Source organism: Pinus tabuliformis, chromosome 2_2, assembly GCF_031772625.1.
Source record: "Pinus tabuliformis cultivar Carrire ecotype Pingquan chromosome 2_2, CPIR1, whole genome shotgun sequence".
Classification (NCBI taxonomy): domain Eukaryota; kingdom Viridiplantae; phylum Streptophyta; class Pinopsida; order Pinales; family Pinaceae; genus Pinus; species Pinus tabuliformis.
In genome coordinates, this window is record NC_142300.1 from 940,426,297 (window position 1) to 940,450,047 (window position 23,751).

Here is a 23,751-nt window from a genome sequence, read left to right on the forward strand (position 1 = left end):
TTTATGTTTTGAGAGTTTATCAAAATGAAAAATGTTTTCAAATACAATATTGATATGTTTCAAACAAAAGGATAACACAATGAAAAATGATTTAGAGCAATTAATTATATTGATTTTAATAATGACATAATACGTTAAATTTCAGTTATGATAAAATGAAAAATAATTTAGAATAAATTAAGTGGTTTGATTGATTTTAATAATAATAAAATACAAAACAACATAATGTGTTGATTTTAGTAATGAAACATTGAAAATGATTCAACCCGTTGATTTTGAAATAATACTAAGGAAATGTTTTAGTACATTGATTTCAACATAATCACTGAAACACGACAAATCATAAAGTAAAATGACTTTAGTAATAACATATTTCAAACAAATTTCAAAATACATTGTCTAGCTTGAAATTATATACTTTGTTTGTTTGGATGTGGTTTCTCTACTAGGATTTGCACATTAACCCCTCTCTCTCTCTCTCTCTCTCTCTCTCTCTCTCTCTCTCTCTCTATATATATATATATATATAGGATTTATATTAAAAACTTTGCTTGGGTTTGTCGCAATATAACAATATTACAAAAATGATAATTTAGTTTAGCAATACATTCTCATCTTCTAGCCTAAAGTCTATTTGAAACTTACAAAAGAAGTCTATTATACTAAAGTATTAGTATGTATATAGCTATGAAAGCAAACCCAAAATTTGACCCCCATTGGTACTAAGTATGCAATTGATGACGAGGAACACTAACATTTTAGTTAGGAACTATTACATAATCAAAATTCATAAAATAGCCAAAGAAAGTGGAAGCTAGTCTATCTTGTTTTATATTTTGTCGAAGTTCCCAAATTTGGGTTTGCAGATCATCAATTCCATCCTTATCATGTTTAAGGTGTGCACTTCAATCCACTAGGATCTCCATAGTTGAAACTGGGTGCATCGCTAGTTGATGATAAGTGAGATGAGTGAGGTTTAGCTCAAGTGGTCGAGTCCTTGTCATTAAAACACCTTTGCTATTGATAGGCGATGAGTTAAATTCTCTCGACACTCTCAGGATCTGGATCTATGGTTGAGATAGAAAGAAGTGACCCTTCAAGTGGATCTACCTGGTACAAATACTTTGTGGATGTAGCATTCACCGATTTCCAGAGCATGTGAACCACATTAAAAAAAGAAGTGAGACGAGCATTAAAATTTTGACACAAGTTTCCCCTATGCCAATTCCTTTCTAATATTTTCTTCACATCAAAATTTCCAAAGTAGGGGAGCTTTTTGTCAGCATGGATATCTGCTAACTTCCCTATTAGTTGTTGAATGTTAGCAAATAATGGATCAAGAAGACTACCACTAATCCAATTCTTTTCAAAATCTCCAAACACGAGATAATTTACAATGGAAGAAATTTTACCCTCAATTCCTGAGGTGGTATACACATTCAATGATAGATCAAAGCTATCATGTAAAGAGACATGATCCGCACCAACCCAAATTCCAATAGAAACCAATAGTTAGAGATGTCTCACCCCTTCCTCAACCAATAATTTGACCGTTGAATCTACACCATACTCTATGCTTATAGAGAAAATCATAACCTAAGATATAATTTCCTCCCCAGGTGATTGAACAATTTCCCATGAATTAATAGATTTAGCCATGGAGGATTCAGGTATAGAATAGCAATATTTATTTCCAAATCTCCCCCATGGAAGGTGAAATCAACCTGTTATCACTGAAAATTATGTTGCCAAAAATTGCTCAGACTAGCTTAAGGACAAAGTGTTTTCGCAGCGCATAAATCCTTTAGCAGTTTCGCAGCGCAACCTGTTTTAGTGATTTCGTAGCGTGCTACGAAATTGGGGATTTGTTCGAATCCATAGCAACTATCATGCAAAATAGTTCTGGGGTGGATGCATTTTACAGGTGGCATGTTCTCAAGCTCCTGCATGTATGCTTGTCATCGGTTCTGAATCTGAAGGGAAATATTACAGGTGAAGGAGTGTTTTGAGTGGGATGGTGACTTTTATGCTTTGCATCCACCACTGTTGCCAAGCAGAGACAAGGGAAAAGTCTGAAGTGTTGCAGCCGCAAAACAACCTAATCCCCAAAGGTGCAGATATAACAAGATACAGGGACTACTTTAAGGACCTTGGTAAGAATGAAAGGGTTGAAGTGATTGCACTGCCAACTTCCTTAGTGTAGCGTTCTGTTTTTCAAGATGCACCAGATTTGTTGGTTTCTTTAGATGCTCTGAAGGCACCATCTCATCATAGGGGAAAGTATGAACCAACATTATATGGCAATTTGCTTGGGAGTCTTCCCCTTTCTTTGGAGGCATCAATGCTTGTCATTAAGTCTGGTCAGTGTGGGTTTCTTAGAGAGGGTGCAATAATTGGTTCATTGATGGATGCACGACCAATGCCTATCATACAGCCATTTGGGCAGCAATCTTTGTTCAATAAATATGTGGACAGCTATTACAATGATGCTAATGGATCTGTTGGTTCTTCATATCATACAAAGACACTTATGGCAAATTTTTGTACAATTCTGTTTTGGCAACGGATTTTGAAGGACAAGCATCGATTGCAACGACTCATTCAAGTGGCTGGAAATGAGATCTTCACAACTCAGACACATGATTTTGCTTCAATTGCTCCTAGGCTTGAGCAGGAGTGGTCTTCTTTCCACCATTTGGTGCCGTCATCACTTCATGCTATTGCTGAGACATGCCCAAGTTTCTCTGCATTTTGGAAGGTCCACCATTGTATTACAATGATTATGATTTCAAGCACACGTGCTTTCTCTCTCCAGGACAACTTGAAGCAAACTTGAGTTTTGCCGTTGGCACTGAACTAGCAGATGATATTGTTACAGATGTTTGTATTCAGGCTTCATATGTTGACTCAGGGTCCTTGAATACTTCAAGTATAAGAAATGGGAGCACCCAAAAGAAGCTGATGAAATTTTGGTTAAATATGAGGCTAGACTGGAGGACGGAACTGCTGTATCAAAATCAGAGGAGGGTGTGGAGTTTTATGTGAAGCATGGATATTTCTGTCCAGCTTTTGCCATAGCTGTCAAAACAATGAAGAAGGGAGAAAAAGTATTGTTGACAGTGAAGCCTCAGTATGGTTTTGGACATCAAGGACGTGAAGCAATTGGAAATGATGTAACCGCGCCACCAAATGCAACATTGTTTGTGGATCTTGAGCTTGTGTCTTGGAAGGTTGTCGATGAAATTACTGATGATAAGAAAGTGCTGAAGAAAATCCTGAAGCAAGGAGAAGGTTATTAACGACCTAATGATGGGGCAGTGGTCAAAGTGAAATACACGAGGAAGTTAGAGGATGGCACCATATTTGAGGAAAAGGGATCTGATGAAGAACCATTCGAGTTTATGGCTAGAGAAGAAGCAGTCGAAGCCCTTGAAGGTCACTTGTAATCTCAACAATGCAGCTTGTAAACTCAAATTGAAAGACTATATACAAGCAGAAAAATTATGTACAAAGGTTTTGGAGATTGAATCGTAAAACGTTAAGGCTTTATATAGAAGAGCACAAGCATATATTCAGACAGCAGATTTGGAGCTCACAGAGCTGGACATAAAGAAAGCACTCGAGATTGACCCCAACAACAGGAATGTGAAGCTCGAGTACAGGGCTCTTATAGAGAAACTCTGGAGTACAATAGCAAGTAAATAAAATAAAAAAACATTATTCCTGTGCTCGATTTTCTGATAACAAAAGGTATCAAGGACTGTGATTCAAATGCCTCCGGTGAAATTAGTGGTGCTTTCGAAACCTACTTTTCAGTAGCTAAGCGAATAGGTTTATACCTGGCACGCATATGTCACATAGAATGAGCTTTCACAAAGAATGCTTGAGGATCACATGGAATGAGTGAAGAGGCCAAATGATGGTAAGGATCTGATTGCCACAAGGCCGCCGTTATTGGTGACACCGGGGACCCATTAAAATATACATCGGGGCCACCTCTAAACATTCTTTGGTGATTAAAGGTCTTATTGAAGATCTCAAGGCGATGATGTCAGCTCCACCGTTGTCTGAGGTTCTTCAGGCTCTTTATGATGATCAGAGCATTTCTCAGGATTAAAATGCTTGTATGAGTGTGAATTCCTCTCATGAAGTAGAAGCTATGACAAACAATGGTTTTGATCAGCCTAGTCTACCAGCAGTCCCTTCCAGTGGTAATGTAACGCATCTTAGTGTGGTTGGGAGAGGTGTGTAATGTACAACATCGGTTCCAGTTGATGTCTCAGAACCAGAACCACCCGCCTACGCCTAAAAGATTATTTCCTTTGTTTTCAAGGGAGAATACGCTTATTGTTTCAAATGCACAGCTTGTAAAAAGACCAACAAGACCTACTAATTTAGGATTAAACTCACTGCTTCATCCCTCTTTAATGGATTTTACAGTTTCTGAGCCAGAGTTTTTAAAAGATTCGTCAGAATATCAGAAGTTAGAGGTTTGTCAGTTACAAACTCTCTATTTCAATGAAAATGCAGTAGTTGAATGTTCTCAAAGTTTTTCTACGACTGATGATGGTTCCCCTTCAGAAAGCACAATAATAACAAATGAGTATCTTGTAAAAAGATGGAGTTTCCTATATCAAATGTTGGAGATGCATCAAAGCCTGAGATGTCCTCTATTTCTGACAATTTAAGGAGCACTCTAAAGGTTTGACATCCATGAGATTTTCTCAATCTTAATAGGTAAAGTGTTCTGAGATGATGCACAATAAGATGCAAAACTTCTTGGAGAATTTGAAACAAGATTTTAGGTCTGAACTGAAGGAGAGGGAAATCAAAAATAATGGTGACTGCAAATTCCACTGGTAATATTCAGTTGATAAAGATTTTGGGTTGAAGCTATGTTTTTTAAATTACACAGCAGTTTCGTAGCGCGCTACGAAACTACTGTAGGTGGTGATTTTAAACGCAGAGCAGCTATTGTGATACTGTGAGCGGGAGTTTTGAAAGAGAGACACCTGTCCATCAATACAACCTACAGCACATCAGAAACATGGCAGCGTTCCATACCTGGGGTTATTAAAAAGCCGGGAACATGCTGCTACATTTTCGAAGAGTGGTGGAAGACAAGGACCGGGAAAACAGGGGTTCTATCCTAATATTATTGAATCATCAACGCATCCAGCATCCAATGCTAACCTGGAACATTGAATCCTCATCTCATGCTATCACAGCCGCTTCCAGAAAGAGAGCAGATGTCAAAGAATGAAGTTCATTGTAATTAAAGCCATCAAAGCTACCGCTGTAGTAATCCACTTGGCAGAGAACGAGTCTTAATTGTAATAAATGCTATGTCCAGCATGATGTAGAATTAGGATCTTATTTGCTTTAGGATTCCAGCGCTGTCAATTAGTGGTCAGCTGTAATTATTAGTTAGTTAAAAGTTAGTAGGTGTCATCATAGGTAATTATTGAGCTTCCCTCACGCTGGAGGAGGGAGCTCGAATCAGGTAGAGTAAGCATTCTATATAGAGCTGAAAGATGAATGTAAAGGGGGTTGGATGTTTTGATAAAAGACAAGACTATTTTGGTTTATGTATATCAGATTTCAGTAATGCAAATGACTGTTGTTTCTTCTCAGGATTCACAATAGATCTAATGGTTCAAATGTATGATGGTTTATACTCTTTAGTGTTCTTTTACAGTTTTGTTACTGCATAATCACTCAGAACTCATGTGTCATGCTCTGAATTCCTGTATGCCTTGGCAAACTGTGTTTTATGTAAGTTATGTTTGAACATTAGATGTAAAGTGCCCTGATTTCTATGAAAGGATAGTACCATTGTTTACTGAGATTTTAATGACTCCATAAGCCCAATGGGAATCAATTTGATATTTGTCCAGCCAGCTTATTTTTCATGTGTTTTTTAAGAGTTAGCCATCTTTCCTTGTCATTAGTCAATATTCATAGTCTGTGAGAGAGCCCTCTCTGACTAAGGAGGCTAAGCCTTAGTCTAAAGCCTGGTTTGAAATAGTTACACAGAATCTTGTTGATTGGCAGCCTTCAGTACCTGATTTTGTGATAACATTTTGGTGCGTCTGCCGGGAGTCTGAAGATTATTCTTTCCCGAAATTATGAAGCTGAACTTCTGAAGGTAGCAGGAGCTCAGAGAAGGTTTTTGAGGCTGCAAATCTACCTTGGCGACTCCATTGTTGAAGAGTTCGAAATTCATAGGTTCATGGTGATTCCACTAGAGTTATGAAGTACCCAGATGCTACCATTCTTATTTCAAGGTATGCATGCATAGATTTTTCAGGAATTCATGGTTTCCCAAATCATTTTCCCAAGGATGCATATTTTCTAAGGAATGGTCCAAAATTCAATGGAGAAGATTTGAGTTTAACCTTGAAGCATATATAAGATTTTTGTGAATTTTCAGCGCTTCTTAGGGTTAAACATGAGGATGTTTGCATTGTGTTATTCTATGAATCACTTCAAGGGAAATGTAAACAGTTGGTTGAAAGCTTTCCTGCCAAATCCATTAAGTCATTTCAAGACTTATGGCTTATGTTTTTGGAGGAATGGATAGATAGGTCAGAGGTGGTGATAGACTCTCCCTCAGTTGAAGGTTTTAGACAATGGAATAATGATCATAGTAAAGAAGAAACAAATGAATATTTTTCTTTGTCCTTTTCCTCATATCTAAAATCCTTTGACTGCAAGTCAGAGGATAAGATGAGATTTTTGAATGAAGTTGCTGAGGACATTGAGAAAGAAATTGAAGGTTTAGAAGGTCAAATTCAGGCATATAGTTTTCATAATCATGATCATTATTTTCAGAGGTTTTCTATGGCAGAACGCAAGGAGAGAATGTTGGTTCCTTTCTCTTTCACGATTGAGGAACTGAACACTGCTGTTGAAGATCAGTTTGCACAGCTGGAAAGTTACAAGGAAAAACAAGCTGATCATGTATTCTCGGATCCTGTAGCTGATTACATGGAAGAGTTTTACTCTCAAGTTTTTCAGTTTTCCTATAAAGATCAGAGACAATTTCAGTGGCAGGGGTCATCACACTATCAGATTGGCTCTGAACTCCGATGCAGTCAAAGAAATCAAATATCAGATAAAACAGAGGATTGGCTACATTGGAAATTTCATGTTGATTGAGCAGAAAGAAGTTGAAATTGTTAGGGTAGGTAGGTAGAGGTAAATGCAAAATAAGCTCAAGGTCAATTGAGCATTTTTTTAGTAGAAGTAGCTTTCTTTCTCCTACAGTCATGCTGGTCAAGCAAATTTCTGTTTTTCAAATAAATTTTATAAGGCACTGGAACTGCAGGTTCTTAGTGCACCCCAAGGGCACACTATCCCAAGTGGAGCCACTGTTATCACTGAAAATTCTGTTGCCAAAAATTGCTCAGACTAGCTTAAGGACAAAGTGTTTTCGCAGCGCATAAATCCTTTAGCAGTTTCGCAGTGCAACCTGTTTTAGTGATTTCGTAGCGTGCTACGAAATTGGGGATTTGTTCGAATCCATAGCAACTGTCATGCAAAATAGTTCTGGGGTGGATGCATTTTACAGGTGGCATGTTCTCAAGCTCCTGCATGTATGCTTGTCATCAGTTCTAAATCTGAAGGGAAATATTACAGGTGAAGGAGTGTTTTGAGTGGGATGGTGACTTTTATGCTTTGCATCCACCACTGTTGCCAAGCAGAGACAAGGGAAAAGTCTGAAGTGTTGCAGCCGCAAAACAACCTAATCCCCAAAGGTGCAGATATAACAAGATACAGGGACTACTTTAAGGACCTTGGTAAGAATGAAAGGGTTGAAGTGATTGCACTGCCGAGTTCCTTAGTGCAGCGTTCTGTTTTTCAAGATGCACCAGATTTGTTGGTTTCTTTAGATGCTCTGAAGGCACCATCTCATCATAGGGGAAAGTATGAACCAACATTATATGGCAATTTGCTTGGGAGTCTTCCCCTTTCTTTGGAGGCATCAATGCTTGTCATTAAGTCTGGTCAGTGTGGGTTTCTTAGAGAGGGTGCAATAATTGGTTCATTGATGGATGCACGATCAATGCCTATCATACAGCCATTTGGGCAGTAATCTTTGTTCAATAAATATGTGGACAGCTATTACAATGATGCTAATGGATCTATTGGTTCTTCATATCATACAAAGACACTTATGGCAAATTTTTGTACAATTCTGTTTTGGCAACGGATTTTGAAGGACAAGCATCGATTGCAACGACTCATTCAAGTGGCTGGCAATGAGATCTTCACAACTCAGACACATGATTTTGCTTCAATTGCTCCTAGGCTTGAGCAGGAGTGGTGTTCTTTCCACCATTTGGTGCCGTCATCACTTCATGCTATTGCTGAGACATGCCCAAGTTTCTCTTCATTTTGGAAGGTCCACCATTGTATTACAATGATTATGATTTCAAGCACACATGCTTTCTCTCTCCAGGACAACTTGAAGCAAACTTGAGTTTTGCCGTTGGCACTGAACTAGCAGATGATATTGTTACAGATGTTTGTATTCAGGCTTCATATGTTGACTCAGGGTCCTTGAATACTTCAAGTATAAGAAATGGGAGCACCCAAAAGAAGCTGATGAAGTTTTGGTTAAATATGAGGCTAGACTGGAGGACGGAACTGCTGTATCAAAATCAGAGGAGGGTGTGGAGTTTTATGTGAAGGATGGATATTTCTGTCTAGCTTTTGCCATAGCTGTCAAAACAATGAAGAAGGTAGAAAAAGTATTGTTGACAGTGAAGCCTCAGTATGGTTTTGGACATCAAGGACGTGAAGCAATTGGAAATGATGTAACCGCGCCACCAAATGCAACATTGTTTGTGGATCTTGAGCTTGTGTCTTGGAAGGTTGTCGATGAAATTACTGATGATAAGAAAGTGCTGAAGAAAATCCTGAAGCAAGGAGAAGGTTATTAACGACCTAATGATGGGGCAGTGGTCAAAGTGAAATACACAGGGAAGTTAGAGGATGGCACCATATTTGAGGAAAAGGGATCTGATGAAGAACCATTCGAGTTTATGGCTGGAGAAGAAGCAGTCGAAGCCCTTGAAGGTCACTTGTAATCTCAACAATGCAGCTTGTAAACTCAAATTGAAAGACTATATACAAGCAGAAAAATTATGTACAAAGGTTTTGGAGATTGAATCGCAAAACGTTAAGGCTTTATATAGAAGAGCACAAGCATATATTCAAACAGCAGATTTGGAGCTCGCAGAGTTGGACATAAAGAAAGCACTCGAGATTGACCCCAACAACAGGGATGTGAAGCTCGAGTACAGGGCTCTTATAGAGAAACTCTGGAGTACAATAGCAAGTAAATAAAAAAAAAAAACATTATTCCTGTGCTCGATTTTCTGATAACAAAAGGTATCAAGGACTGTGATTCAAATGCCTCCGGTGAAATTAGTGGTGCTTTCGAAACCTACTTTTCAGTAGCTAAGCGAATAGGTTTATACCTGGCACGCATATGTCACATAGAATGAGCTTTCACAAAGAATGCTTGAGGATCACATGGAATGAGTGAAGAGGCCAAATGATGGTAAGGATCTGATTGCCACAAGGCCGCCGTTATTGGTGACACCGGGGACCCATTAAAATATACATCGGGGCCACCTCTAAACATTCTTTGGTGATTAAAGGTCTTATTGAAGATCTCAAGGCGATGATGTCAGCTCCACCGTTGTCTGAGGTTCTTCAAGCTCTTTATGATGATAAGAGCGTTTCTCAGGATTAAAATGCTTGTATGAGTGTGAATTCCTCTCATGAAGTAGAAGCTACGACAAACAGTGGTTTTGATCAGCCTAGTCTACCAGCAGTCCCTTCCAGTGGTAATGTAACGCATCTTAGTGTGGTTGGGAGAGGTGTGTAATGTACAACACCGGTTCCAGTGGATGTCTCAGAACCAGAACCACCCGCCTACGCCTAAAAGATTATTTCCTTTGTTTTCAAGGGAGAATATGCTTATTGTTTCAAATGCACAGCTTGTAAAAAGACCAACAAGACCTACTAATTTAGGATTAAACTCACTGCTTCATCCCTCTTTAATGGATTTTACAGTTTCTGAGCCAAAGTTTTTAAAAGATTCGTCAGAATATCAGAAGTTAGAGGTTTGTTAGTTACCAACTCTCTATTTCAATGAAACTGCAGTAGTTGAATGTTCTCAAAGTTTTTCTACAACTGATGATGGTTCCCCTTCAGAAAGCACAATAATAACAAATGAGTATCTTGTAAAAAGATGGAGTTTCCTATATCAAATGTTGGAGATGCATCAAAGCCTAAGATGTCCTCTATTTCTGACAATTTAAGGAGCACTCTAAAGGTTTGACATCCATGAGATTTTCTCAATCTTAATAGGTAAAGTGTTCTGAGATGATGCACAATAAGCTGCAAAACTTCTTGGAGAATTTGAAACAAGATTTTAGGTCTGAACTGAAGGAGAGGGAAATCAAAAATAATGGTGACTGCAAATTCCACTGGTAATATTCAGTTGATAAAGATTTTGGGTTGAAGCTATGTTTTTTAAATTACACAGCAGTTTCGTAGCGCGCTACGAAACTGCTGTAGGTGGTGATTTTAAACGCAGAGCAGCTATTGTGATACTGTGAGCGGGAGTTTTGAAAGAGAGACACCTGTCCATCAATACAACCTACAGCACATCAGAAACATGGCAGCGTTCCATACCTGGGGTTATTAAAGAGCTGGGAACATGCTGCTACATTTTCGAAGAGTGGTGGAAGACAAGGACCGGGAAAACAGGGGTTCTATCCTAATATTATTGAATCATCAACGCATCCAGCATCCAATGCTAACCTGGAACATTGAATCCTCATCTCATGCTATCACAGCCGCTTCCAGAAAGAGAGCAGATGTCAAAGAATGAAGTTCATTGTAATTAAAGCCATCAAAGCTACCGCTGTAGTAATCCACTTGGCAGAGAACGAGTCTTAATTGTAATAAATGCTATGTCCAGCATGATGTAGAATTAGGATCTTATTTGCTTTAGGATTCCAGCGCTGTCAATTAGTGGTCAGCTGTAATTATTAGTTAGTTAAAAGTTAGTAGGTGTCATCATAGGTAATTATTGAGCTTCCCTCACGCTGGAGGAGGGAGCTCGAATCAGGTAGAGTAAGCATTCTATATAGAGCTGAAAGATGAATGTAAAGGGGGTTGGATGTTTTGATAAAAGACAAGACTATTTTGGTTTATGTATAGCAGATTTCAGTAATGCAAATGACTGTTGTTTCTTCTCAGGATTCACAATAGATCTAATGGTTCAAATGTATGATGGTTTATTCTCTTTAGTGTTCTTTTACAGTTTTGTTACTGCATAATCACTCAGAACTCATGTGTCATGCTCTGACTTCCTGTATGCCTTGGCAAACTGTGTTTTATGTAAGTTATGTTTGAACATTAGATGTAAAGTGCCCTGATTTCTATGAAAGGATAGTGCCATTGTTTACTGAGATTTTAGTGACTCCATAAGCCCAATGGGAATCAATTTGATATTTGTCCAGCCAGCTTATTTTTCATGTGTTTTTTAAGAGTTAGCCATCTTTCCTTGTCATTAGTCAATATTCATAGTCTGTGAGAGAGCCCTCTCTGACTAAGGAGGCTAAGCCTTAGTCTAAAGCCTGGTTTGAAATAGTTACACAGAATCTTGCTGATTGGCAGCCTTCAGTACCTGATTTTGTGATAACACAACCCAAATGGGTTCCTTCACCACCCCGAGTGGAATTGGAGGCATGTGGATTACTTGCCTTCCATTGCCACCATCAATCAAAACTAATTGACCCATCACATCAATTAAATCCAATTGTATTAGATTGCCTTGCTGAGAACCTACCTCCAATATGTTGGATAATATGTGTGTCATCCTATGCATACTAAATAGAGTACAACACAAACTCTCCTCCATGTTCTTATTAACATGATACAGTTGTGTCCTCATCCATCCCTTCGAAGTATATTTAAATTTAGAGCTAAGGGATTGGGTAATGCCCCACCCTTTCATTGATAGTGAGGGTGTCAGGTTTCATTGTGGTGCCTTTATTCACAAGCATGTTAGCTTCCCTGTTATTGTTTCTTAAGGCATGAAATATTGTGTGGCCCCTCATTATTGATAAGAAAGATAGATGATTTTGAATTTGATTTGTAAGTTCAAATCCATAGAAGAAGAATTGGTGTAGAGATGGTGAACTAAGTTTCAATAATCTCCCACTACATGAAAGGTATTAATGATGAAGATATATTTATAGGGCCTTTTATAATTAAAATGGTGAAGATATATTTTCAAATATATAAAATTATTAAGATGATTAAAATGTTTTCTCAACAGATATTGGATGACTTAGAGGGTTTCATAGTAAGTATTTTGGTTTGATAAGAAAGAACACAAAGTTTAGAGTTGAATAATTGTTTAACAATAACTAAATTAAAGCGTTTATCAATAACTAGCTTGGAAATATAGCTGTGAGAAGTGTTAACCATATGCTCTTTGAGACCAACTTTGAAGGATTTATGAAATTGGACTATAAAAGATTTGTTATAGGAGTAGAGAAATTGATAGATTCCTTGGCTAAGCATGGGGTTACATTTATCCTTAGAAATTATGAATACTTGTTTAAGGGATTTGTAGGGTTTAAAGAGAGTTTTTATATTCCTTTTGGACAAAATATTAGAAATATGTTGTGTTGTACCTTGCATGTAAATAACAAACATTAGGGCTAGGGGTGGGGAACAAAAACAAATATTTAAACTCATGAGTTAAGAAAAAAGTCTTGTATAATTGAAGGATTGAATAACCATCGACGATAAAGACTTTTATGAGATTTTTTTTTTGTCAAAGAAAGGAGGATCAGGGATTAGATTTTTCAATTGGAGAGTTTTTAAAGCGAAAAATGTTTCAGCCCGGTAGAGAGAGCATGAAAAATTTGTTCATCCTAAGTTTTTTCCCTATAAACTTCGTGGGTAAAGATATTATTGGATAGATGGGAAATAATAACATGATAAAAGATAAGAGAGTTTTAGTTTTGGATTTCCATAATAAATTATATATGGCCTGAAATATTTTCTCAAACTTTACTCTCTACAAAATGTTTGCATGTAAAGGGATTTGATCCTCATCAATCCATGATAAATGCAGAGTTAAGATAAAATTATACTAGTAGATGTAACCTAAGACTATGTCCATTGTAAATTAGGAAGTTTAGTAGATGTAACTTAAAATGAACTAAAATATATTATGTACATCAATTTAATATTGAATTTGTAGAAAGTGTGTTTTAGTGCACAATCAATGTATATTAAATTACAATGTTTTTAATTTAGATGTCAAGATGTAAACTACTAATGCATTTTATTTGATTTTATTTCTTTTGAATTTATCTAAAAGAGCCCAATAGTCACAACATGATATATATATATATATATATATATATATATATATATATATATAGATATATATATATATATATATATATATATATATATATATATATATATATATATATATATATATATGATTTGTTGCACTTGTTACATTCTAATATGAAGCATATGTGTAACACTTTCCATGTTTTATATCAAACCAAGACATGACATATTTATTATTAATAACATAAAAATATTTCAATGTTGTTCATAACCTAGATTATTGAATTTCCATTTTAAGTAAAATAATATATCAACTTGGTTTTTACATACTGAAGTGGATTTTATAGAAACTAAATATATATGACACGTATATAGATCTATAAAATTTATTGCATGTTCAACATGAATACTATACACATGTGTTGACGATGCTTGACTCACCAACATTCAGGGGATCTCCTCGATATGAAGTCTCAATTAGACCTCACATTGTTTGGTGTAGGAGTCCCATCCTATATAAAGTCTCAATTTCCAAGCTCTTAAATATTTTTCTTGGATCTAACTATTAGCAAGAGAGAGGGATGCAATCGTGCCTTCGAAAAGTAAGAATGTGTGCCTGGTGAGTGTTTAGTGGTAAATGTGTTAAATTTGTTTTACTGCAGAGAGGGGAGGAAAGCCTCTAAGAGAGAGGTAGTAGTACCACCCAAGAAGAGACACACATGAACTGAAAGGATTCGTCTAACATCCAATGGAATAGTCCACAGAGGATGTTATGGTCGTTAAAATCAATAAATGAAAAAAAAATCTATATCCTACAATGTAGTCGACAAGGATGGGAAAACAATAACAAACATTACAACACATTCTCAATAAGATAAGTACTTAAAAAACCAAAATAGTTAAACTACCTTAGAACATGTGAAAGCAAACATGAAGTACAAACATCCTCATAATAGTCTTACAAACATTCATAATTGATGCATGAAGAACATGTTGGCCTTGAAGGCTTATGTATTAAGTAAAAGTTCCAAGACACATGTATACAATGAACATCACTAGCTCTAGTAGTAGAGCATTGGAGCCACTCCTTGCTCCCCAAAAGAACTAGCTTATCTCTTTAATGCTTTGCGGGAGGAGCCAAGGTGAAATTCCTTTACTCATATAATGAGGGAGTATGTATAACCAAGTGGCGATGCTTCCCCTTACTTGGGACTCTTTGACTACCCTCAAGACTGTTTGACTTCCTATGACTTTTCAACTTACATGACTCTTTATATTCCATGTGTATTGTTTGGACTTCCACTTTACAATACATTTTGAATAGCATTTACATGATCCACAATGAAGATGTGGCATATGAAAACTCATGACATGACATTGTTGACATTGAATACTTGATGATGTGGCGGTTTCAAGCCACTGCTGCTACTGTGTGCTGAGTGACTACTTAAAAATGATCTTTGTTTCACCTCTGTATGACTTGGTGATAAAGAATCTTCAATGATATTAAGTCTCGAGTTGCGATCGCAAACTGATGTCTCTTTACTTTCTTGTGATTGATCAACTTGCATGTTCAACTACAAGAGTGTCTTTTAGCATGTTTCCCTCCTTCATCTGCTTCTTCATAATCTCACCATAGCATGGTAAGGTACCTGTAAGACTAAACAACATCAGTCTGAAAATGTTCTAGTCTAATATGGTGCATTCTAATCTATTGATTGAGCTACAACCAGGTGACAGGTCGAGAGATAGGGCTTAGTGACTACATAGTCAGTTCAAGCATCCAAGGGTGAGGCTTGAGCCTTGAGACTATGTAATGCGTAGTCAAGCTAGATTAAGGGAGAAAATTGCGTAGTTCTAGGAGCTAGTGAGACAAGTTGAGGGGTGGACACTAAGTGGGAATAATGTGTAGTTCTAGGAGATAAGGGAGGCTAGAAAATTATGCAACTGCATAGTTCATACGTCAGGGAATGATCTTGAGGCTTGTTATTTCATAGTGCATAGTTAGGACTAGGCTGGGAAGAAGGATTGTGCAATTCTAGAGGCCAATGTCGAAGCTTGAGCATAGAAAACCGCGGAGTGCAGTAGTCCTGGGAGGTAGGAACTATGCATTGCATAGTGCCAAGGGGAAAGTTCATAGCTAGAGGACTAAAAATGCATAGTGCATAGTTTAGGGAGGCTGGGTGAAGCCAAGCTACTTAGTCGGGAATCCTTCTCAGAAATGGATAAGTGTAAGACTAGTTAGGTTGATGTGAATAGTGATAAGAATTTGATTGTGATCTCACACATAGAATACTTGACGAAACAACAACATAGATCACCCAAGGAACATGAACAATGCATTTCCCTCCATGCGACAACTTTATGATCAGTTACGACAAGTGTGACACTTAAGATACACTTTGCAATGATCGTGACGACACTTGTGTGACGGTACATAAAACTTTGGGAATGGGTGTGATAGATGTTTACATGGTTAGAAAAAATCATATACACAAAGATAGACCCTTGAAACCACGAGAATGAGATTCTACACATTGTCTGACAACCAATCATGCAAACATATGACAGTTTACCCAACTTGCAAAGGGGAGAAAAATAATTCAAGAAAGTATATTAAATGAGTTTTGGTGTTTGAGACAACAATGTGCAAGACCAAGGAAGGCTCTGAAATTTGGTGTAAGCAAAAATTTTGGAGGGTGTTGTAGAAACGACAACATTTGGTGACACACTAGTATAATTCCATCTTCTTTGCCTCGGTTAACATCTTCTATGCAGGGCCTACATTCTTCAGGGAGTATTGATTCATTTTCTAGATTACTTTGGTCTCTCTACTTACCCAATGAATAGACAAAATCCCTTTTATGCCTTCTCGGCTGAGCACAACAAAAGATTCAATGATATCACAATGTTTCAAGTTGGGAAGGGTAGTGTAGCTCGCAATCTTAATATATTCAGAGTATATTTTTTCATCTTTGGTGTTTCTATGCTACTAGTAGGCTTGGATAGTACCCCGGTGGAGTTACGCAGGAACACAAACATTGTTCTGCTGCTAGCAAGCCTGGGCAGTACCCTGACGAAGTTGCTTATTTCATCTCTCTACACAAGAAGCATTTCACTTCTTTTTCATTTATTTATTTATTTTAAAGAGGACTGTGCATCAACACTTATTCATTTTTTGGTGGAAGAGGGATCCCGACTTAGAGAAGTATATAGATACCTCTAATTTAGGTTTGCTCATTTATATTTTTCTCCTTCTGTTCTTCTACTAATTGGATAAGCATGAAAGCACTAAAACACAAAAACCAATTGTAGGAATGAGGCTTCCTAAATAGACATAGGTTCATGGTTGGACCAAAACTCTCCTTACAAATGGATAATATTTTCCATCAGAACTTCAACGACCAAAAGATATAACAAACACAAGGAAGATGGACATGAGATTAGCCAAATGTTGAAGTGTCATAAGACTATTTAGAGCTCGGCCACACACATACTAAGAATCCACAACATGTTCATGCACAACACTTATTCACATGAAAAAATAAAGGAAAATTAAAACAAAAAAGAAAGAGAAGACTATGTACACAGTATAGGGCACAATCCCATATCGTCATTCAAAGTATTGTTTTAGGTCTTAGCCACTAATAGGGAGATAGTCAATCTTCTCGTTAAGTGATTTAAGATGATAAGTTTGTTGTCTAAGATTTTCATGGACTATGAATGGCCCAATCCACAGGGATTGAAACTTAATGTGTTTTCCTTTGTCCTCGTTGGCTTTATCCCACTTCAAGACTAAGTCACCCACATTGAATTTGTTCTTCCCTGTAGACTTCTTGTCAACCACCTCTTGATGCGGTTTTGATGAAGTGAAAATATTTATTTTTCTTTCAACCTTTCTTCCTATAATTTGTGAAGGGTGTCCATCCTTCGTTTTACTAATAAACATGGCCTGCCTTGGGATTCTTGTGAAAGTTGGAAAGCAGACAAGTAGATATTGCGCAGGGGGACAAATTTTTTCTGTATACCAGGAAGTAAGGGGAGGTGTTCAGAGAGGGATTTTGCGTAACTTGGTCAGCCCATAAAGCATTTAACAAAGCGGAGTTCGAGTTACATTTCTCAAAGAATATGGTATTTTTTACGATACAGATGAGGTTTTTCTTTGTGGATTCAATGAGGCCATTCCCCTATGGATAATAATTAGCTAAATTTTTCAATACAATACCATTTTCCAAGGCAAAATCGTAAAGTATTAATGATGAAAAGTGTGTTGCATTATTGAAAACAAGTGAAGCAGGAATGTAGAACCTATAAATGGTGTTTTGCTTAAGGAAGTTTATGAATTTTGGATCATTCGCCTCTTTGAGAGGAACTTCTTTTGTCCATCGTGTAAAGTAGTCTGTGGCAATGAGAATATAGTGGTGTTGCTTTGATGAATGTAGAAAAATCTCTCTTATAACATCCAAGCTCCATTGTTGAAAAGGTTCTTCCATTGCAATAGGTTGTAATGGGGTGACTGACTTCTTGTTTCTATTGGCACACCTCTAACAAACCTGACACATGTGAGCATAAGCATGAGCATCCTTGAATAACGTAGGCTAATAAAAGCCAGCCAACATGACTTTATGTGTTGTTGTGTTACCTACGAAATGTTCCCATGTTGGTATGTCATTGGGATCACACAGTATCTTCTCTAAATCATGTGCTTCCAAACACCTGAGCAGTACTCCATTATGGTGATTTCTGGAAATCACCCCATTCACCAACTAGAAAGATAATGGTGTGAGTCTAAGTTCCCTCTTTTTCCATATGGATAGATGGGAGGGAACGATGTCATGCTCAAGGTATTGGTGCACTTCTATGTACCAAGATTTCATGACAATAGTGGGGTAAGCTCACTCAATATTGTACATTTTGATTTCTTACTCCCATTCGGAGAGATCTTCTTCTTCCTTTACGTCCACTACTTCTGCTGCTAGTCGACATAGACCATGGAACTTGAGTATGTGAACTAGTTCGAAATCTAATCCATATTCATGTAGATCAGTCATCCAGTTCGATCTTCTCTCACCCATTTCTTGTTCGAAAAACAATGATCTCATGCAGGGTGTGAAACAAACATAATAAAATGATTTTTCAAGAGATAGGGCTGAAAGTGCTTCACTGCCTTGTATACTGCATAAATATACTTGTCCATGGTGGGATTATTGAGTTTGGGTCCTTGAAGACTAGCTCTCATAAAATATATAGGCTGCTCATTATTCTAATAATCCTTTTGTGTGAGCACAACGGTGAGAGAAGTGTCATAAGCAAAGGTGTAGAGAAAAACACCCTTGCTGAAATCTGGGTTGTATAGTGCACGTGCCTCTATGATAGATTACTTGATATGAGAAAACATGTCCTTTTCCATTTTTTCGCATCTGTATACTATTTCTTTCTTTATAATCTCTTGTATTGGTTTAAAAATCTGAGCATAATCGGAGATGAAATTGCGGAGGAAATTTATTTTTCATAGGAAGGACCACATAGCTTTCTCATTTAGTAGGAAGGGAATTTGCATAATTTATGTCAACCTCTCTAGGTATACTTTAATCCAACTCTTAGCAATGATGTGGCCCAAGATATTACCTTCTAACATTTCAAAGATGCTCTTATTGGGATTAAGATATATCTTATACTTGCAACATCGCTCGGAAATTTTCTTCAAGTGGTGTATGTGACCAGATCTCTCTTTGGAAAACACTGTAACATCATTAATATAGACCACTATGCTTTGTCCAATCAATCCCTGGAATGTGATGTCCATGGCATGTTGGAATGTAGCACTAGCATTAATCAACCCAAATGGAATTCGCTTAAATGCGAACATGCCCCACTTTGTGCAGAAAGTCATTTTAAGTTTATCAGGATCTGAGACTAGAACTTTGTTGTATCCTGAATATCCATCCAAGAGAGAAATTTTTTTTGATCCCGATACTATTTGAGGTATCTGTTCCATAGATGGTAGTTATCTTTTTCCAAGGCGTAGTTTATGTTGATCTAAAGATGATTTGAGTTTGTCATTGATGTCAACCCAAGCGGCACCAAGGGCTACCCTGATCTTGCAAGGGAATTTTGACTTGACAAGTTACTCTGTTTTGAGTCAAGGATCTTCTAGATAGATTCTACTCGTCAAGATATTTCCGTTGATATATGGCACGCCAAGTAATTCTTCATGGTTTGAGAGGTATTCATGTTTGAAGTTAGTAACCCCAGTTAGTGGGCTAAAACCCTATGGGGTTGTGGCATGGCACTCATAATTGGTTTTGGTAATTAAATAGTCAATAATTAATAGTTTTTTAAGCTCCTAAAATCCCTCCAACATTCTCTATAGAAGCCCCTCTCAACTCTATAAAAAAAAATCTTATATATCCTCCAAATGTAGTGATCATGGCATTTTCTCTATAGCTTCATTTCTATGAAGTCTTAGATTCTGAAATCAAAACCCATTTGATTTTTAATCCACATGAATGTCGTTACCTAATTTCAGTTCTCGGTTCACTATATTTTCGGAGATATGATCTGTGGAAGTTATGGTTTTTGCAGGCTCCCGAATTTCATCTCAAAGAAGTGACCTTGGGAAAATCATCATAACTCTCTCTCTGAGAAGAGGATTAGAATTCTGTAAAAAGTGGTGAATAGTGCATGGACTTTAGTTGTATTTGTATCAATTTCAGAGCTAAAGGAGGAAACAGTGACACGTGGTATGTCGTACAAGTTCGCTCTACTGAACTATTCGATAATTAGGTCATTGTGAGAGATTGGGCATAACTTTGTCTTGAAGAGTCCAAATCGGGTCAAACCTGTGGCATTGGAAAGAATAATCATAGGAATTCTATAGGACCGAAGATCACATGTTGGGGATCTAAAATTGTAGAGATACATAAGATTAAATATCGTGCTCCTAGAAGGCAAGAAAAACTAGATCAAGTGTTGTCAAGGGTGCAAAGGACCAGACTTTCTAGGGAAGCAAAGAGCAAGGTGTAGCAAAATGTTGCAGCAGAGGTAAGATACAAGTAAGTATCTTCTGTATATGCATCTTCATCTCTTAATTGAATTAGTTTCTTTGTATTCTAGTTTGTGTTTTTTGTTTAGCACTGACATATGTTCTGCAGGATGAGGTAAGTTTTGTTATTATCATGTCATGGGTATTTCTTTGAAGAATTTTTACAGGTATTATATATTCATCAAGGGAAGACTCAATTCATAATCTAATGTTCTGAAGAGTGAGAAAGGGTAGCATGACGAGAGTAGCAATCAAGGTTCATAACAGTATCAAGAAGTTCACCACATGAAGTCTTCAAGTAGGAAGCACTGCATACAATCATTGTAAAGGTATCATTGTACAGAGTCATTGTGAAAGCATCATTGTAAAAGTTGTACAAGTTTCTATCTGCCAAGAGTTGAAGAGGCAGTGTCGGGAGGTCTATGATTTGTTAGGGTCCTATAATAATAGGATACATAATTTTGAATTGGCTATGGTTTGCCTTGCAATATTGTACATACTTTTGCTTTCTACAAAATGTTTTCCATATTAAAAAATTAAAAAATGTAAAGAGGGTATGTCCTAAAATAATAATCAAAGGACGAAAAGAAAAAACCAAAGATCAAAAAAGTGAAAAATATGAACCCCAAAAGAGATAAAAATAGATCATGAAAGTGTGCAAATTCAAATGCCACTCCTTTTACTTTAATTTGCAAAATAAGATTGTGTGCAGCTTGTCAAAAATACCACAATCCATAATGGTCAAATAGCTTAATCTTGACTCATTCATGCTTTAAATTTCATATTGATAGATAGAGAATAGAGATCTAGCCAAATTGTTTAACCTTGGCAGATTAGTAGTTAGGTAGAGAATAATAATGAGCTCATTAGTTTAATCTGAGCCATTGGAAGTTATAAGGTTAGAATTAGATATTTTGTTTATCAAAAGAAAAGAAAATAAAGGGCAACAAGTGATGAGCCCCAAAAATGGATAATTATATGGGCTCATTCAACCTCCTAATTCGACTTAATCCACCATTCTCATTAGTTTATTGCATTGTTTTTATTATATTTATGCTAATAGAGTGAATTGGGTTAGTCATTATGCCAACAAGTCTAATGTGTGCTTTGTGTAGTCTTTTTGGTCAATTTGGAGACAAAATCAAAGGTTTTAATGAGCACTTGGCAGCCAAATTCGTGGGAGAACAAGGGAGAGGATTTGTAGGAAGGTGTCCCCTTCATTTATGGGCCCTTACCTCGAATTCTCCACCATCAACTCGGAGTTCAAGGGCCACCAAATCAATTATCACAAGGGCAACCGAGCAAGTGCTAGTAAAAGTGTTGTTAACTACAAGTTTTGGCAGCCGAGTTCCTAAAGTTTAGGAGGGCTGTTGGGGTCCTCAATTTGTATAAATAAGAAGGCTTAGGGCCTCATTTTGGTTAGCCAGTAGTTAGTCACTTTGTAGGCAGAAGTTAGCTAGCTTATAGTTCGATTTTAGTCAGTAGATTAGCTTTGCATTTCAACACATTTTCAAGATTTCCCTTGTGGACAGTTTTGATGTAACTCTTCTTTTCTTGCTCAATAAATATGAATCCAGCTTTGCACCAGTTCTAAATCTCTCTTAGGAGGCTATAGCTCTTGGGGTTGGGCCCATCTCAAGTGCCCAGTACCTCCTTTGTTTATCTTTATGTGTTTTTGCTGCATTCTTAGAATAAAATCTGTTATTTTAGATTTAAATCTTGCTTTGTTATTTAGATTGCTTTTGATGGTTAAAGTAGCTTTTCATGTTCAGATTTAGTTGGTAGGATAATAACAGGAAAAAGGCTCCAAAAAAGGGTCAACAATCACTTTTGGTTTCACCTCTTCCTTATTGGATCAGGGGTTGGAAATGAAGTAACCGTGCTGTCCCAAACAAAACCACTAGTTTGCTTTACCATGCAATCCTTAGTGTACTATTTTCATTTGCAGAAGTTGGTTATGTGTTCAAATCTCTGAAATGTTTCATTGCATAGTTGATATACATGGTTCTCTTCCAAATAAAGCTGTTGTTCATTCACTTTATTGTTAGTTAGATTATATTAGCTAGGACTTTGATTACTTGCAAGACTTTGTTAATTCAGTTGAATGTATACGGTGCAGAGCATCTCTACCACTCTTTCATCCACCTAAGCTTCATCAGAGCCATCTGCTCCATCTCCTAGCTAGGTTCCTCATCTCACATCTGTCCTCTTGCCCACGTAACCCTACCTTTTTGTGCAATCATTGTTTCAGCCTTCTTTCAGCCAATTTAACCATCTACACCTTCTCACCACTCCATCCACTAGTCCCTGGGCCACTTCAGACCCCTATCCTACCTCCATATCCTTTCATGCATCTTCCCTCACTCACCCATCCTCCAAAATCCAATTTTTAAACATCCTGTATAAATTTTTGAACATCCTGTAGAAATTCCTAAACATCCTGTAGAACCCCTGCAGACTTCCTGTAGAAGCTCACAAATGAGGTTTCTTGATAGCCAAACTTTGTGAAACTCTCTGGAAGGGTGTTAGGGACTACTTAGACCCTCTCTGAACCTTCCTGACCTCTTCCAAGCATTTCTCCTCCTTGATCCACCCTTGCACAGTCAAAGAACAGTGAAAGCATATGCATGATGAAACTGACGACTTAATAAAAAATACAAAAAGATGTTTTCTTCAAATATAGGTAGTCTAGACACCTGTATTTTACCTTCATAGAAGTAATGGCATCTCTTCCAGTAGTTTGCATTCTCTCCTTTGCATTAGTAGGACTAACTGGTAGAATTAGGGTTTGCTAGGGTTTGCATTACTTTTTGGCTTTCAGTTCCTTTCGCAAGTGGATTAGCTTCCTTTGAGTTAGCTTTCATCCATCAATTAATAAGCTTCTTCTAAGAGCTCATAGAATTTGGCTTAAGCCCTTAGCGGACTTGTGCCAGCTGACCAAGTGACAACTGCGGGAAGAGCTAGTACTTGTGCATACAGCACCATCGCTTCCAAGTTTGTTACGAACTACCGGGTTGATAAAAGTAAAGAAGGGAGTCCCAGGAGTTGCAGCATTATTGCTGCAATACTAGAGCCCACCATCTTTTTGGCGCCATTACCGAGGAAGCGTCAGAGTATTGGTGATTGCTGCTTTTCTTCTATTTTCCACTACAACCTTCTACTAAGTAGTTTATTTCATTTCCATTATGCAATTTCGTTTCTGCAAGCGTAGATTAGCATTTCAATTCCGCCAGCGTAGCCTAGCATTTCATTCCTGCAATTTCATTTGAGCAAAATAGATTAGTCCTTTCCTACTTTCATTT

The 23,751-nt window shown here is 37.2% G+C and overlaps 1 pseudogene; it reads left to right on the forward strand.

Annotated features, from left to right (window-relative positions):
• The first annotated feature begins 2,530 nt into the window (after positions 1–2,530).
• LOC149196267 (70 kDa peptidyl-prolyl isomerase-like) lies at positions 2,531–9,766 on the forward strand (annotated as a pseudogene).
• The last annotated feature ends 13,985 nt before the right edge of the window (positions 9,767–23,751 follow it).